A 13,309-nucleotide genomic window follows, 5' to 3' on the forward strand; every position below is an offset into this window, starting at 1 on the left:
GCAAAATTTAAAACTCTCTCTTGTTTCTGTGGGAGTGAAGAGCAGTGCAAACTCTCTGGGTGCTCCACCACTCTAGATGGTAACCTATCTGTGAAAGAGAAGGGAAAACAGAAGACAGTGGGTGACCACCTCGCTCCTCAGAGCCCCAGACCAGAAACAGCTCCAGCTCCACCAGGGAAGCAGCTGTGGGGCCAGGGAGCATGGCCCTGAATGCAGGATGGGGATGCGGCCACGCAGAGGGGTGTCAGGAACACAGCGCTTAGTCCAAGAACCTCTGCTGCCACCTCCACTTCCACAGTCCTGCACAGGCAGAAGAATGTGCAGTACGGAAGAGCCAGGAACCTCGAGGGATGGTGGAGAGCCCCTCCTGAGGTGAAGACAGGCACTCGCACAGGGGTTTGAGATCCACGCGATACACTTAAGAGGTTTCTGTTGATACCTGTGATAGTCACTTGAAAGGAAATCATCTATGAGCCAGTTTTGAATTTCACTTAATGGTTCCTATGCTGGATCTCTCTTTTTTTTCCTTGATAATTGTCTGATGTCTATAGCTTACTCTAAAATACTTCAAAAGTAGGAGGGTTTGATGATAGGGTGTCAGAGAGACGAGGGTATATGATAAACCAAGTACAGGAATTTTGCTTGTTGAATGGGGGGGTGAATATATGAATATTCAATGTAATATCATTTTGACTTCTCTGTATGTTTGGAGGAAATTGGATGATACTATGAAACTGTTTTGTATTTAGAAAAGGATATTAGAATGTAACAATTGTGCTTTAAGATGATAATACTTGAGAAATTATAGGCTTTGTAACTATATAAACTTATGTTAAAAAATTCTGGTGTCAACCTAACAATATTTCAGGTGAGAGCGTTTACAGGTTGTTCCAGATATAGGCAGCCCAGAGGCCTGCGGATATGAGCACTTCTGACATCCCTGGGGCTAGTCGCATGCCTCATCAGGCCACCTGGACCTGCCTGCCCTCCCTAGGGACTGAATCCCCAGGGGCTTGAGCTGAAGGCCACAAAGGAAAGCATACGATGCCTCTCCAGCTGCCTGACAGATTCTTCATGCCACTCTACCTATTGAAACCTTTGGAAATTCCAGTAGCAAACTCATTCCCTGAGACAATGTTAGAGATCGCTGGAGCCTGTGGGTGAGCTCAGAGCTGGCTGGCCTTAGTCCTGACAAGTGGACTCCTAGGCAAGGATTCAAGTGCAAATGGTTTGTTGGAAGGTGTAGAGACAGACAGCAGGGGGCTGGAGAAGTGATAGAGACAGGAAGATGACCTTCAAAGTGTGTTGGTAACCAGCAACCAGGGCTTTGGGGCTTAATCCTGGGGACTCTGGGAAGTGGCATAAAACATACAGCTCAGAATGGTGCCACAGAGGGGCAGGAAGCTGGAGCGTTTGTGTGCAGCTCCCAAGGGTGGCTGCTCCAGAGACTGCCCCCAGGGGACATCACCCCAAACACTGAGAGCTTGCCATGCAGGTGCAGAGCTGCCCCCAGGCCTCCAGAAGGGAGCCCAGAGACTGCAGCCTGACAACTGAAAGTTGGATGGAGTGGATGGAAATGGCATTCTGAGCAGTGGGCAGGGCAGAGACAGGACAGTGGCTGTACTTGTCAGCTGTTAAGAACCAGCACTGGCCAGGGGCTGAGCTAGACCTCTGTCCCTACTGTCCCTCAGTCTTCACCTGTACCCCGAAGTAACCACGGCGGCCAGTAATTATTGATCTGTGTCCAGGAGAGTATGCATCATGCGAGTTTGATGAAAGTCAGACTTGCTCACGTAGAGAGAAGGGGCTGAAGATGACTTCAGAGGTGTCAGAAGGTTGTCTATGGCCTTGGGGCCCCTAGCTCCGGAACTCACTGCTGGCTCTACAAGCCCTGCTGCCTGTCTGTAGCCATGGAACCCTTGTCCTGGTCTCCAGTTTTTAATCCATCCTGATTATCTTTGTGGAAAATGGACAACCAAACGGATTGAATTGCCAGGTATTCAGTTTTAGGGATTTTACTTTTTGGATTTCACAATATGAGTTTCTATTTCCAAAATTTGATTAGGGGAAATCAAAAGCAATTATGCAAAAGTTCAGCCAGGAAATTCAAGACAGATTGTGATATGATGCAGTCCTCCAATCAAGGTGCATGAGCTTACCTAGCGCTCTCCTGTTCTGAACTTTTATAATATGCATTTGGACATCTTTGGAAAAACATCTAAACTCTAATTTTGTCCTCCTTGTATTGGGTTGGATTTTCTGTTAATGTGTATGTCACTAGCATTATTAATCAGGGCATATGAACTACCGTCCCTCTGAGAGTTTACTTGCTGGAATAAAATACTAGCATAATAGTGCTTTGTACATGAATGATCATTAGTTTGCCAAAACACCCTTAGCATGCAGGCTGCACCTCAATTTCTCCATTTGTAACTCAAGAAGAGTAATGCTGACTAAACTCCAAGGAGAACTGATTAAATCACTGTTTAATTTCCAACTGCACTTTCTGGTCAAAGCAGAGGAAAGAACTAATTATTATAGAGTGAAACCTTCATCATTTTCCATGTTATGAATCTCTACTGAAATTTGCCCCATTTTGCCCCCATAAACCATTTTGAGAATTGCAGAGAAGGCGGACACTCAATGAGATCTGCCTGAGAAAATATAAGGCAAAGCAGAGCCCAACTATGATGGATGCGAATGCTGGCATGTGTCAGCGAGAGGGAGGAGCCTGACCCAATGGGTTAGCCTTCTAGGGAAGGGCATACAGCAGGCTGTCCCAGGCTGGTGCTGGAGCAGCCCCGGCTGTCAGCCATGCACTGGCCACACACCTTGACACCCCCACCACGCCCCCTGCTCAGAACTAGCAGGGAAGGGAAAATGGGCTCAAGCATCCCCATCCTGACATTTCCCTATAACTCATATTCATTTCTAACTCTATGTCTTTCCTGGAATTACACTGACTAAATTGTAAAAAGGTCTCATTTTTTTCTACTTCTTTACATAGTTAAGAAAAACCTGAACAGGGATATGATAAAAAGCAAAATTTATACCCTCTAACAAGGTATAAGTTTATATCTCAGCGTAATTACCCTCTAACAAGGTATAAGTTTATATCTCAGCATAATTAGCATAGTGTACCAAGTTGGTTGACCACCCACCTCATCTAAGTTTTTGAATTACAAGCATGTGGCTGTCCCTGGCATCCCCTCAGTAGAATGAGCCTGTAGGGTCTCTAGTGATAACTTTCTTTTCTTTCCTGATATTGATAAATTTGTACCATTCTGGCTGTAAATTGTATTGGTCTTCTCAAAGAAAGAGCTTTTGGTTGAAATGTTTTTTCTGCTTGTAATTTTATTGACTTTTGCTCTTTAATTAATGAGACACCAAATTTCTATAACCTTTTCTTAGCCTTCCTTCTAAGGAGATGAAATAAAGCTGGGAAGTACATGGACAATTGCTAGCACAGCAGAAGGTAGAGTCCTCCCTGATGCAGCCTGGACTGCATTCCACAAATTCTTATGCCCTGTTTTAATTTTCTTTCAGATCAAAATCTTTTCTGATCTTCCTGAGCAATTTTTCTTTGACCTCGGGCTATTTAGGAGATTTTAAATTTGACTTTCAAGAATTTAGAGAGTATAGTCTCTGTTAGTAATTTTGAGTTTAATTTCATTATGGCCAGGAAACTTACTTTATATGATTTCAACTATTTTACATTTATTAACACTTGTTTGTTGCCTAGAATCTGACCTATTTTTTGAGGGTTCCAGGTGAACTTCAGAAAAGCAAGTGTCCCGTTATAGTTGGATGGAGCGTCATTGTCAATTAGGTGGAGGCAATCAGAGTCTAATTGCCAATTAGATCAAGGAGGCTGATGGTAATGTTCAGACCTTCTGTATCCTTCCCAAATTTCTGTTCACTTGTTCTATGAATTATTGCAAATTAGACAAAAACTCCAATTATCACCACCGTTTTCAACACTGAATTAGAAGTGGTAGGTAATACAGTAAGACAAGAAATTGTAACAGTAAAATAATTAGAACTGAAAGATGGTTACCACTATTCACAGATAAAACAACTTTTCATATAAAATATGAAGGCATTTATAGGTAAATTATTAGACTAAATAAAATATCTAATAGTGTTGCTTAATACTGCATCACCATACAAAGTAATTGCTTTGTACATTGTCACCCGAGAATTCAATCTGAAGAAGAAACTTCCCAGCCTTTCAGAACTGTGCAAAGTAAATTTACTTTTTACAAACCACCCAGTCTTGGGTATTCTGTTACAGCATCACAAAATGTACTAAGGCAGTATCCTCAAAAATTCAGTGAGTAATACCAGAAAAAAATTGTTTTAGAATGGAATGAATCCAGAGAAAAGATGGGGTTGCTGGTAATAAATGCCTGAACATTAAGGGAAAAGATGTGGTTCTCTTTCACCTTCAAAGGAATATAACACCCTCTCACTATATGCGTCCCAACAAAATTGTCAAACAAGAAAAAATTATATAATTTGATTATGTTTAATTTGACGAATGCTATTGAATACATATTTCACACATTGAGGCCCAAAGGCAGTAACAGTAAGTCTTGGTCTATGTAAGAGCACTGAGGATTCTGAGTCTTGTGTACCAGTGACCTATGCTCTCATTTGCTCAAGGACATCTTAGTTGCTCCCAAGTCTTGGAGTATATGGATAAAGCAGTTATCAACATCTGTGGGCAGGTTTTCCTGTGGACCCAAGTTTTCAACCCTCTGGGTAAATGCCAAGGAGAATGATAGCACATAGGGTGGTAAACTGTATTTGGATTTGCAAGCACCCTCCCAGCTGTTTTGCAAAATGGCTGCACTCTTTGCCTTTTCACCAGCAACCAATGAGAGCTCCTGCTGCTCCATATCCTCACCAGCATGTGGTACTGGCCATGTTCTAGGTTCTGGCCATTCTAATAGGTTTGCTCTCATTGCTTTAACTGCATTTGCCCGATGACATGATGAACAGCATGTCCATATAATCCTTATTTGATACCCGTGTATATTTTTTGGTAGGATATCTGCCAGCCCCATTTCTTCTTGGGCTTTTTTTTTTATCATTATTATTATTGAGTTTTAAGAGCTTTATATATTTTGGAGAACAGTTCTTTATCAGATGCATATTTTGCAAACATTTTCCTTACAGTCTGGTGCTATTTTCTGATTCTCTTGTCCGTGTCTTTTGCAGAGTGCAACATTTTAATATTCATGAAGTCCAGCTTATCAATTTTTTCTTTCATGGACTGCACTGCTGGCGAATCCATGCCACCACCAGCCCTTTCCCCCTTCCCTCCCCCTTCTATTCTACTGAAGTTATTTTACCTTTTTATTGCCTTTATTTGTAAATTATTTATGTAAAATAGTATTTCTCTAAACTTTTGTTTAGTGATTTAGAAGACTTTCATCTTGTGAAGCTTTAATTTATTCTTTCACTTTCTCAGTCTTTCTCTTGTTGTGGGTTTGATGGGAGGCTCAGGTTTGCTGGTCGTTCCTGGATCTCAGTATTGGAGCAGGTTGACACAGACCTGATGGTGGACACAGGGCAGCACAGGGTTGGAACTCAGAAGTGTCCACTGGAGATCCAGAAGGCAGGAGGACAGGGCAAACAGGAGCAGGGGGGACTTTCAGCATACTATGGGAAAAGGCTGAGAGCAGGAGAGAGAGCAGCGGGTGAGCCCCACAGAAGCCAGGATGCTGGCTGGGAGAGGTGCATTGGAAAGGAGGCCGGGATGCACCACATCCATCTCCGGTGATGATTTAGAAAATTGCAAGTGTAAATCATTAGTGCAAAGGTTAACGATGATATCTCTGGCTCCCAGGGAGAGAGGACCATTCAAAACCACCTCTGTCGAGACTGCAATATAAACAAGAAACAAATCTTAGAGGACTAAATGGAATGACAGGCAAAAAAGAAAATTAAGTTGGACTGTGAATATTACATTGTGTAAGTTGGTAGCAGCAGCTCAGCAGCTGCCACAATCCCCCTTCCCTTCAAATGCGCCTGACCTGTAGGTGTGTCCCCACCCAGCCTGGGCTGGATGGGCCTCCCCAGGGTGTGTTTCCTGTCTCCCTCCTCCCAGTGCTCCTGGTCTGAGTCAGCACAGAAGCTGTTGGAAGAATCACACCTTCCCCTCCCTGTACTGGAGGTTGCCTCTAGCCAGGATTACCTCTCCCACCCCCATGGTAGCCTTGAACTCTCAGAACATCCTCTAGCACTTAGCACCACAGGCTCCCGGGAGACATCACAGATGCCGCTTTGACGAAGCTGCTCTTAAGGAGGATGTAAAAGAAGGTTCCGCATGTCCACTTGGATTCTAGAGCCATCACCTCACCTGGCCCCCGATTAATGAACAGAGGAGACCATGCTGTAGATGTAGACAGGAAGAGACAAAGCATGCAGCCACTTAACAACAGACGGAGCCTGGGAACATAGCCCCCAGACGAGGAACCTAGGAACACGGCCCCCTGGCTGCTCTCATCACACCTGCTATTGTCGATGTTTGTTTCATTTACTTTATTATCTCGAGAAAGGACCATTTGATTTGATTTAGAGGTAGAATAACAATATTCTCCAAAACTGTTTCTCCCAGATCCAATATTGAACCCCTTTGACACAGTGAGCTTGATAGAAACTGTGTGTCCGCCCCACCCCACAACCAGAAAGTTCAGATTCCGGAATCATGCTCTGCTTTCACACTGCTGTCCTTTTTTGGGGGGGGGGGGTGCTCAGAGCTCACAAAGAGCAGCCCTTATTTGCATGTGACACAATGTGGTCTTCGCGGTGCCCTCAGCAGTTTGCATCCACCAGAGACGCTCAGAGTGTTGTGGAAGGAGGAGGAGTTGGAGAAAGGTAGACTCCACACCTGCTCAAATCTAGGGGTTCCTGATCCTTTAGTGTGAGCCCACTCACATGCCAAAGGTAAGTTAGATTTTCAGAAAGGTGTCAATCAAGACAGACCATCATCCTGGGAGCTCCATGGCCCAGCCACAGTGGAAATACCTGAGTGCTGAGCAAAAATGCAGCCTCCAGGCTCCAAGGCAGCCACACACTTAGTCCCTGTGAACTCTTGCTGAGCATACTGGCCAGAGTCTTCTTGTCCCCTGGTGGTCGACACCAGCTCTCATTACCTAAGGGCCTTGGTGGACATCCTTGACCTAACAAACAGGTGTGCTACCTTTATCAACTTCGTCTGCTTTTCCAGGAAATTGAGCCTCTCCATACTCCTTATGGGTGTAAAGGTAAAATTTCTAAGCTGATTCTAAGCCGTAAAGCCTGAGTTAAAGTGTAAAAGACAGGCATTGTAAAGTTTTCAAGCTGCAGGGCCTGAGTTAAAAAGTGAAGGACCAGGTATTGTTAAAATCCTCTGTTAGGACAATACCTGAACTGTCCAGTAAATATTTCCCCTGGTCCTTTGGCTCTTTAATAACTAAGGGCTGTGAGTAGCCTGGCACGTAGGCATCCAGGCCTCAAAACCAATCAGTTTAAATGTGTACCCCGCTTAGAAGTGACCAATCACCCCTGCCCAGCCTGTTCCCACCAATGAATGTACTAATCATGTCTCAGAGTTGTTGTTCAATTTTCCCGTGCCTCATGATGATTTGTTCTGATGTATACAAAGCCCCCCCCCCCAAAAAAAGTGTACTTAAGCTCTGTTTGACCACTGCTCTGGGCTCTGGGCTGTTGTATCTTCCTGAGTGAGCCTTGAGCCTCAGCATGCTGAATCAATAAATCCCCTTTTGCCAATTGCATGAAGCCAGTCTCTTGTGTGGTCTCTTCCTCCGACGCTTCGCCGGACCCTTACATGGGGAGGAAAAAGTTCCTAGTTTCCAACCAAGAGTTTTCTACTCAAGTGTAAAACCTACCAACCTCTTTTTGTAAACAATTCAAAATTGTATCAATTTTGTATTTTTAAAAAAATACAGTTGCATGCTCAAATTTTTATGGAAATTACAGAAAAGCACATGTCAAATTGCTCATGTAAAGATCCAAAGGAACTACATAAAAGGTATAGGGAATCTTTTTTTCAACTTTAATCATTTTTTTAAAAACTTTTAAAAAAATTATTTTTTCTGAGACAACATTTTCTAAAAATCTTAAAAGCATTTGTGAATTTTTTTTTTCTAAGTGCAGTGGTGGATGGAGTTAGTGAATGTTTCTCCAGTCCTGGGCTCTGAAGTAGAAACTCAGGTCAGTACCATCCACAAGACCTGACCTCCCGCAAGAAATCTGCAGTCAGGTGGGAGGAAGATGTTCTGAGGCAGCCTGAGATGGGCAGGCTGTGCTGGCCTGTTGCAGGGCTGCAGGGCAAGGGGCAGAGACTGGGCGGAAGAGTGGAACTCCCGAGGGAAGCAGCATCTGACATAATCCTGAAGACTGGATAGAATTGCCCAAGAAAATGAGGGAGAGAGGACAATGTGTCAGAACAACAAAGGGACCAAGAACAAAGGTGAGGACACAGTTGGGTGAGCACAGTGTAGGGAGCAGCACATCCATTAGGACGAGAGAGAAGGGTGAGCAAAGCTACAGCCACAAGGGAAGACCCCTCAGGGACAGAGCCACCCGGTCATCCTGCTGGCAGTCTCCCGGCCAGGGCAGTGCATGGCCAGAGAGTTAATGGTGTTCCCATAAACCTGCAGGATCTTCAGAGGGCTCCAGAGAACGCAGGGGCAGCTGCCATACTGAGAGGGTGTCTGGAGCCAGGTGTGGGCGCGTGCCTGAGCTCCAGGTTCCCTACGCCCTGTGATTAGTGGGTATAGTCTCATCCGGGCAGGACAGCCCAAGCAGGTGACCATTGATGACAGGTGGCTACCTCCACAGGGCTGCTCTGCATTTCTCTGGCCTTGGTTTCTTCTGCAGTGTTCCGCAATGCTATCTGTTAAAGTTTTGCACCACTAAAGAGAAAAATTAATTAAACTTAAATTTTCATTTTTATTTTATTAACTAAATTAAAAACTTTAAATCAAATTTTAATTAATTAAATTCATTTACATTTAAATAAGAAATTTTATTTTAATTAAAATTTAATGAGATTGAGAAAAATTTAATTCTGGGGAATAAGACTTTGTTGGGTAGGGTCGAACTCAGGGAGGCCATACACTATTGCAAATCTAAGCTTTTGTGTATCCCTCGCCACCCCCAGAACCAGTCTTCACACACTGGTGGGGTATTGACCCCAGTGAGAACACATCTTCTGTTGGAGGGGTGTGTGAAGGAATAAACACACACGTTTGTCCTAAGTTTTTCTAGAGATCTGAGTTTTTCTAGAGATCACTTCAATACAAGTTATAAACACTATCCATTTATGTCACAGAGGCAGAAAGCTTTCACAAGGCAGCACCAGAACCTTGGGTACTAAATTTAGGCTCATTTACAAGGGAAACATTAGTCTGTGAGTGATTTATTACTCAAGGGGGAATGTGGGCCTTTATTTTTTAAATTGCTCTTATGCAAATGTTCCAGGACTTTCCAAGGAGCATAGTATAAACAATGTAAATGGCAGTGCCATTGTATCATCCTTCAAGAAAAGGAGGGCAGGAATGCCCTGGTCCTAAAATGGCCCTCCCAGCTCACAGGATTAAAAGCCCAGGGAACTAGGAGAGCCCGCCCAGCTGGAATGCCCTGTCAGTGTCACCTAGAAGGACTCTGGCTTTCTCTCATGTATGATGGGAACAAAGGTGAGTTCGTGTCCTCTGCAGAAAGCTGCTCCTTGGGATGCTGGTCACACAAGCAGCCAAGCAAATAAATGGCTGATGTCGCTGCTACTGTAGCCTGACTCTAAAACCTCTCCCTGGTATCTGTGCAGATCAGAGCACACAAGAGGGAAGAGCCTCTCGGGCAGCTGCCCCAGGACAAATCGTCGTAAGGGACAGGAGGTGCTGTTCTCTGGCAAAGCACCATAGGCATCATGAGCAAGAGGCATGCCTGTCCAGCTGGTCACCACTGGATTTCCTGGCAAAGTCCCCAACAGCTTGTCACCAGGTTCCTTCCCTGTAAACATTTTTCAATGAACCTTCACATCTCTGTGTACCTTCCTTGTCTCTCAGCAACCTATCCCACTGCCCTGGCATAGCAGGACTGTGGACATTACAGATATTTTATGGGGAAGTCTGAAACGGCAATATGAGGTGCCCATTCAAAGCATCGGGCTCAAATTCAGAATAGTCAAAGGCAAGAAGAAGTTGGGAAATTTTTACTTAATGGGACATTCCATAGCACTTACATAGGTGGAAGTATTTGAGGTAGAATGGTTTAATCCCAAGTAAAAACAATTGCAGTTTCTTTGCCATCAGATAGCTAAGACACACGTTGACCCTAAAGTTCTTGAACTTGAGTGTTTACAACTGGAAAACCTCAGTAGATAAGCGGTCTCCTTTTTGCAGACTAAAGGAATTCTGCTTCAGAGATTTTCCTTTTCCTTTTTCATAATCAATATTTAGTTTTCTTTGCATCTTTCTCTATTAAACTGTAAATAATTTTGACGTGCAAACTTTTCCCTCAAATTTTTGAAACAAATTTGCTATTTTTTGAATAAATTATTAAAATGACCATATCACTAAATATTATATTTTAATTGGATTTCTTTTTCTAGTGAGTTCAAACATTTTAAAGTTATTAGTTACTTAAAGTACTCTTTGTTGTGTTTTTAAAAACAAATTTTCTATTCATGTCTATTCCAACTTCTTTTTGTACTGAGAAATATTTCTTTTTCTTATTAATTTGTAAAAATGTCAGATAAGTTGTAAATGTTCTAAGTTTTGCGTACATTTAAAGTCTGACTGCTTTTTTCAAGAATTTTACTAATCTTTTCTTTATGCTTTCTTTACTCCAAGATTATACACATGCCATATTTACTTCTTTTTTCTCATGGTTTCATTTTAGTGGTTAAATATTAGTTTATCTAACATTAACTTTTACATTTTCATGAGTAGTAGGTAGAATTTTTTATTTCATAAATGTACATACTTTCCTAAAAGTTAAGTAGCTGCCCCAGGTTCAAATATTTATTAATTCTCTCTTTCTCAACTCTCTACTTTCAATGTTCAAGGTTATCTTTGGATTGACTGTTAGTACTCATGACTGAGTAAACTGGGTCATGGATAATATAATATACCTCTTCCATTGAGACTCAAGTTTTAGAAAATGGCTTAGTCTGAGATGCAGAGTCTTAACTTGGCTTCAGATGACCTGCTTAGCTTTTTCCCAAGTAAACACCATTAAAGGCGAGACGTGGATAAGATGAGTGTTCGGTTCATCTCAGTCTCAGAAAGCCCCTCTGAGAGAGAGCTCATGAATGTCTCTTAGCTATGAGAGCCTCCCAGGTTGTTGTCCACATTGTTGTCTTAAGTACTCAGTAAGAACTCATTGAATCCATGTGACTCTGGGCATGTTCCTTGACTTCTCTGCCCCTCATTCGCTTCACTTGCAGAATGGGGTAATAAGAAATAAGAATACCTACCTGCGCTGCTGGGGGTGTAAGTGTTAATATGCATAGACTTCTGTATAGGGCCTGCTATCAGCTGTTGCTGTGATTGAGGTTTACCAAATGTCAGAAGTAACTATAAATTCATTGTTTCCTTGAGACCTTTGTCACCTCTTGCTGGACTTTCTGGTCCCTCATTCTAAGCTACCAGCAATTTCTACTGCACTCACTCTCTCCTATCTCAGCACCTTTGCTAACATCCCTCTCCTTGCCGACAATGCCAGGCCACCTCCCCCCCACCCATCAGCCCTGACCTTGCCTTGCAACCAGACTTCAAGATATGCTGGGCCTTAACTTCTCTGAGTCCCATGCCCCCCACTCGCACCCCAGCCCAGGCCATTTGCCCCTTGAGTCTCTGGACTTCAGTATATCAGGGCATTCCTCCATTTGTTCTTTCATGGAGCAACATTATTGAGTGGCTACCATGTGCCAAACCCTCCACAGGTCCAGAGGGCATCTTGTCTTACTGCATGTAGCGAGCACTCAGTCCATGGGGTCTGTGTGTGTGTGTGTGTGGGGGGCTTCAGTATATCCTGCCCTGGAGAGGGCTATCTTGGCTCCTTTCCCAACCATCAAAGCCCTTCTGGGGCACTCTCAAGTGCTCTGCAGTCTAATTTGAGCCTAAAGAAGGAAAGAGCCTCCTTACTAGAAAACAGATGAGAATGTGGTGATATAACTTAGACATTCCACTGTCTTCCTGGGAGAAATAAATGACTTATCAGCTTCACCAAATGAGTGCAGACAGTATTTCTCCCACACCTCGTTTAAAAACAACACCAAGGACTCCCTTGCTGCTGCCTTCATTGGAAAGCTCCACTAGCTGGTTCCACTCAGGAGTGGTTTCCAGGCTCTTGATCTGACAAGGGACATCTGACAGAATTTCTCTGTAGCCTGTGTCCTCCCAAGGCTCCATCCCTCCCTCCCTCCCCTCGCCTCCAGCCCCTCTTTCCAGGAGAGCTTGTCTGGACTCCGCATCAGAAAAGCACCGCCTTCCTCCACCTGCTCTTCCCTGGGGGCTGGGGGCTAGGGACGTTCTTGCCCTGGAGCCCTTGAACCAGGATCAAGTCCCAACGCCTACTGTCTGCTCTTGGTGTACCCGGGGTTTCCAGGAACGATGAGCACTCTGGCAATGAGCACTCCCTCCCACACTCATGACCTAGTTCTTTCCAGTTCACTCAGTATTTTGGCAGAACAGATGTCAAGATGCATGCGCACTACATCCTCCCAAATGTGGCTGTGAGCGTTCCCCAGGGATCCAGGGCCCGACATACGGGTGAACGCGTGCGCCCTCTAGTGGCTTTGCAGGAGCACAACACGGCGTTCAGAGCGAGTGGTCCCTTCCCCATAAGCAGAGACATGTTTCCTATGGTCCTTTATTTCAAAAATAATAGTGGGGAAACCCTACCCTGTAATTTAAAGTTAAATAATAATGAAGTTAAACCACTTTGAATATCCTTGAAAAACTTTTCACTTTTTAAAATGAAAGTTATAATTTGAATGTAATATGAACGGGAATGCAGAATTCTAACGCATCCCCTTGAGCCGTAATTTCCGAATGGCATATAACATGCTTACAAAGCAGGCTTCTGAGCAACGTGCGCGGCAGGAGGAAGCGCAACGTTCAGCCCAGCAGATGGAACAAGAGCGCCCCGGTCGTGGGCGCAGAAGCAGCCGCCACAGCTCTTCACGGGGGCCACGGGTGTCCGAATGGGGCCAGGGGTGTGCACCTTACGGCTGCAGATCCCGTGTGGCCTGCCATGTCCTTGCTCACCATCCCCGCAGGACGGCTACAGA

At 44.1% G+C, this 13,309-nt stretch overlaps 2 long non-coding RNA genes across 2 annotated transcripts in view; both read left to right on the plus strand.

Moving 5' to 3' along the window:
• LOC144367295 (uncharacterized) overlaps window positions 1-13,309 on the plus strand; it is a 490,767-nt gene that overhangs the window by 136,621 nt on the left and 340,837 nt on the right. The window lies entirely within an intron of this gene.
• Window positions 8,062-10,523, plus strand: LOC120887427 (uncharacterized). Its single transcript, XR_005730668.2, has 3 exons — window positions 8,062-8,223; window positions 9,496-9,710; window positions 9,839-10,523. It is a non-coding gene; the product is annotated as an uncharacterized LOC120887427 (long non-coding RNA).

This window comes from Ictidomys tridecemlineatus, chromosome 10 (genome assembly GCF_052094955.1).
Source record: "Ictidomys tridecemlineatus isolate mIctTri1 chromosome 10, mIctTri1.hap1, whole genome shotgun sequence".
Taxonomy (NCBI): Eukaryota; Metazoa; Chordata; class Mammalia; order Rodentia; family Sciuridae; genus Ictidomys; species Ictidomys tridecemlineatus.